This window comes from Nicotiana tomentosiformis, chromosome 5, assembly GCF_000390325.3.
Source record: "Nicotiana tomentosiformis chromosome 5, ASM39032v3, whole genome shotgun sequence".
In the NCBI taxonomy this organism is placed as follows: Eukaryota; Viridiplantae; Streptophyta; class Magnoliopsida; order Solanales; family Solanaceae; genus Nicotiana; species Nicotiana tomentosiformis.
The window spans coordinates 121,760,883-121,765,840 of record NC_090816.1 but is presented as its reverse complement, the minus strand read 5'-3'; the positions used below and the strand labels follow the sequence as shown (position 1 = coordinate 121,765,840).

At 33.7% G+C, this 4,958-nt stretch overlaps 1 long non-coding RNA gene across 1 annotated transcript; it reads right to left on the bottom strand.

Annotated features, from left to right (window-relative positions):
• Window positions 1-443: 443 nt before the first annotated feature.
• LOC138891830 (uncharacterized) lies at window positions 444-4,470 on the bottom strand. The gene is made up of 2 exons (XR_011408165.1): window positions 3,361-4,470; window positions 444-3,280 (listed from the first exon to the last, which is right to left on the bottom strand). It is a non-coding gene; the product is annotated as an uncharacterized lncRNA (long non-coding RNA).
• Window positions 4,471-4,958: the final 488 nt, after the last annotated feature.

Below are 4,958 nucleotides of genomic sequence, written 5' to 3'. Positions count from 1 at the left end.
GCGACTTTAAAACACGTAAATGGGGTTTACGTTTTATTTTCTTATATACCTAGTATCTTGCTCGTGTTTTGCCGCGGTGAAATTTGCTTAGTCTTACACCACTTATCTTGTGTCATTCTGCAAATTAGGCATAGATAATCTTCTATTGTGTGCGTTAAGTAACAGTTGCTATAATCTTGATATTGTTCATAACATTACAACTGATCCCTATCACACATCTATTTGCAATGCCTCCTATTACAATCTTATGTAATATCTTGTCAGTACATTGAACTGTGGTTAACGACGTACTAAAGCATGAATATACATATAAAAATATATGCAATAATTGCAGCACATAGAGGGAATAAGTGTGTTACAAAATTCAGATCCAACTAGAATACATGACCAGTATTTGTCACGATCCGAAATTCTCACCTTCGCGACTGTAATGACGCCTGACATTTCACTTGCTAGGCAAGCCAACGTTAGAATAATTTCAACTATTTTTAACAGTTCAGTTGAAATAATAATAAATCAACCGAATATGTAATTTAATATGAAATAGAAATTTCCTACAATCCCAAAACATGTAGTACAAGTCACAAGCTCTACATAGTTTACTAAAAACATTTCTAAATACAACTTTTCCAGAATAGAATCAACAGTGTAGGAAAATATTAGAAGGTGACTCTGAGACCTGCGAACGCGACAACAGGTATACCTTAAGTCTCCACAGCAATGTCCAATCAATTAGCAAGATTATCAACAACACTGAGGTACCTGGATCTGCACAAAAATGTGCAGAAGAGTAGCATGAGTATATCACAGCGGTACCCAGTAAGTATCAAGCCAAACCTCGGTAGAGTAGTGACGAGGTCGGGTCAAGACACCTACCGGACATATAAACCTGTACAAAATGCTACATAAAGCTAACAAGGAAAGAATATCAATGTAAGGCCAATAACAGAAGAATTTTCAATTCAAATCAACAATGAGAACACGGATAGCAACGAGAAAACAATCAAGTAATTAAGCAACAACATAGTCATAGTACAAATGACATATGAATGGGTTCAAGTAAGGAGTCATATGACCAATTAATCAATAAAATTATTTATAGTGCATGCCTTTCAACATAATAACTCGAGGTATCACTCTTCGAAACCTCAAATCATGATTCACAACTTTCAATTCTTACACATGTGGCATCTTGTGCCCACATCTTTCCGAATCACTTTTGCACGGAAAAATCCTCGTGATACCATATGTATAGTTTCCGTATCAATATCAACCAAGATGGCCAATGAATAATTTAAACATACTTAAATATAATTTCCAAATTGAATACAGTGCAACGTCAAATGAGTTATTGAGCCAATTTAGGATTCAAATAAGGTAAAATAGTAGAGAGAGTGTGCAAATAGAATATCAATTTAGTTTAGTTTAGAAGTATATGAGATCCAATAAAAATATTACATTTATACCAAATAAGACATTCAATCAAATTTCAACGAGATAAATATGAGATTTATTAAAATAAAATAAAATAATAATTGTTCACACAAATTACACGACGATAAGATAATGAGAAAGTTGAGGTATCAATTAGAGTAAAAATATAATTACCAATTAATTTAGTAAATCTCCAAATAAGATATGAGTTTTATTTTTGAAAGACACACAAGTGGAACAACTTTAAAAAAAATGCTTTCATTTACCTCTACTAAATTCTCAGCAACCTAACATAACACATAGGATGCATGACTCACACAAGAAATTCATATTATTCTATTTTTAATATATTGACGGTTAAATAATTATGATCAAATACAATGAAGTGATTTTTGAAATCACGATAACTGTCCTAGCATGAAATGCATCTTGAGAATCACAAATGGGAATTAACCTTAATTTCGCAATAATTTCATAATTGTACATTTATTGCGGCGTGCAACACATTCTCAAAATATAATCCTCCAATTAAATTAAGTTGCGGTGTGCAACCCGATCCAACAATATAATCTTTCAAATAAATTTTGTTGCGGCATGCAACCCGATCCAACAATATAATCTTTCAATTAAATTTTGTTCCAGCGTGAAACCCGAACCAACAATAAAATCTTTCAATTAAATTCCATTGTTGTGTGCAGCCCGATCCAACAATATAATCTTTCAAATAAATTCCGTTACGGCGTGCAACCCGATCCAACAATATAAATCATATATGTTGCGGCGTGCAACCCGATCCTCAAGCAGCACAAATTAAGCAATCAATTTATAACTAACTACGGTATACCACAAAATCAAAAGGAATAATGAGGCTACACAAAGAAGTCACAACTAATGAAAAAGGTTACACAATAGCTCACGAAATCAAATAGCAAGGAAATGACAATCCATAAGCCAGGGCACAATTTATGAGCATCAATTGACAATTAAGGCATGTAGCAGGTAAAGCATAAATTCAACAAGTGGTTACAATCAACAATTGGCATATAAGGTGATCTTGACAACGAAGATGAAACATGTGCTAACAATTTCAAGTAAAGCACGTACAAACAATTCTAACACAAAAGATGTAGTCATAAAACGATAGTTACAATTAGTTACATGAAGGGAGCCTAACAGTTCAAAACGGTCAAATACCAAACATAGGTCGTGTACCCACTCATCATCTCGCGTATATGACCTTCACATAACACGAATAACAAAATCATCTCAAATCCTAAGGGGTGGTTTCTCTCACACAAAGTTAGACAAGATACTTACCTTAACGGAGTTAGGCCGATATTCCAAAATAGTCTTCTCTCGTGAAATGACCTCTAGACGGCTCAAATCTGAAATTCTCCCCTTAATAATACTAGGATGGTTCACCACACTAAACAAATTTCCAGATTTTTGATCATTTAGGCATTTTATCAAACACCTAGAGTACATAGCATTTTACTACCTCAAGTAATGGTATTTCTTCATTCAACAATCCCTTCTTCCCACCAACAAGAGATACTAAACCATCTTTTGTCTACAAACACCTTTTTTTAGCACCATTACAATCATCAATGAACTCACATCCACCCAATTGTTACTAATTAATTCATTACAAAATCTCTACAACACCCAATAATCTAGTTTAAGTATTTATGGCTTCCAAAACACCATCCAATAAGTATTAATACTTATTTCTTGCTCACATAATCATAATAAATCCATGCATATATCTCTAAGGGTGTAGGATTACCTTTTGAAAGAAATCTTGCCAAAACCCTCTTTTGAATTTTTGAAGAAATTTCTTAAAGATCTAAGGATTTCATGGTGGATTGAGTTAGTTTTAGAGTGAAAATGATAGAATGAAACACCAAATTAGTAGGGATTACTCACCTTGGAGATGGGGGGAGTTGGAGGTCTTGAAAGAGTGGAGGAAGCCCCCAAAATTCGGCCAAGAGGAATGGGGGAAAATGAACCTAGAAATAAGTATATAACATTTTGAGCGCCACAGGTAGCGTGGCGTAATTTTGCGAAAAGATTTCCCATCGCTACCTGTGACCTAATTTCCAGAACCTCAAAAATTCCAGCGTCCCACGCTACCCTGGGCATTGGCGATGGGAAATCTTTTCTATTTCGCCCGAAAATGAGCATAACTCTCTCATACGATTTCCGAATTCGACGATTCTTTTTGCTATGGCTCCGTAATTTTAATGCAGATCTAATGCTTCAATCAAAACTGAATTTGGAGCTCATTTGCTTAATGTGATACCACTTATTCTTGAAGAAACGACATCAAAATATTCTAAAAATATCCAAATTCTATATTCGATGCCGAAATCTATCAAATCAAGTTCGATTGACCTCAAATTTTGCACACAAGTCATAAATGACATAACGGACCTATAAAAAATTTCATAACTGAATTTCGACCCCGATATCAATAAAGTCAACTCCCGGTCAAACTTCCAAACCTTCCATTTCTAACTTTCACCATTTCAAGCCAAAATCAACTACGGACTTCCAAATAAATATTCTGACACACTCCTAAATCCAAAATCACCATATGAAGCTATTGGAATCATAAAAATTCTATCCCAGAGTCGTTTTCTCAAAAGTCGACTCTCCGGTCAACTCTTTTCTTTTAAACTTCTTAAATAAGAATTGTTCTCCCAATTTGATCCCGAATCATCCGAAAATCAAACTCAACCACACATACAAGTCATAATACATATTACGAGGTTGCTCGAGATCTTAAGCCGTTGAACGAGATGCTAATTCTCAAAACGACAAGTTGAGTTTTTACAGAATGACTATTTGAAAGCGAAAAATAAGTGAGTCCAATATGATTTATTGCAAGGAGTTGGGACTCTTGTTGCACAACAATTATTAATAAATCATGTGAAGGAAAAGTAAGCAAGTCACCGATCTTAAAACAAATATTAATGATACATCATTTTCAATTGGACGTCCAATAAGTGGTTAGCTGTCACGTAACTTGGCGTCCAGAATTACTAGCATTAAGTATATCCACCAAAATTATAGGTGCACTATAATTATGGTTTTAATTTTTGCATCAATTAAGTGGCTGCTCTCCTAACATGTAGGGTTTAAATTTTATACGCGGTTAGTACAAAATATTTAGGAATATTTACGCAAATAACTGGCCGGATTTATTGTTTACTTTTCCTAGTCAGTATACATAAATTATACACGGATTATACTCAGTTATACATATATTATACATTCTTCTACTATTTTTAGTTTAAACAGTTGGGTGGAAGGCTATTCAAGTTAATTTTTTAAAAATTACATGATCACCTAAAAAATATCTAGAGTTGAAACTCTTTAGAAATATGGAATTCTTAACCTTAAAAATAAGACATGTTACAACAAAGATGACCTGGTGGTATACAATTTTCTAATTTGACTAATGAGGCATAAAACTTAAACTCAAAATAGAAATATTGTCCTTTTCTTTCAAACTTCTTTTC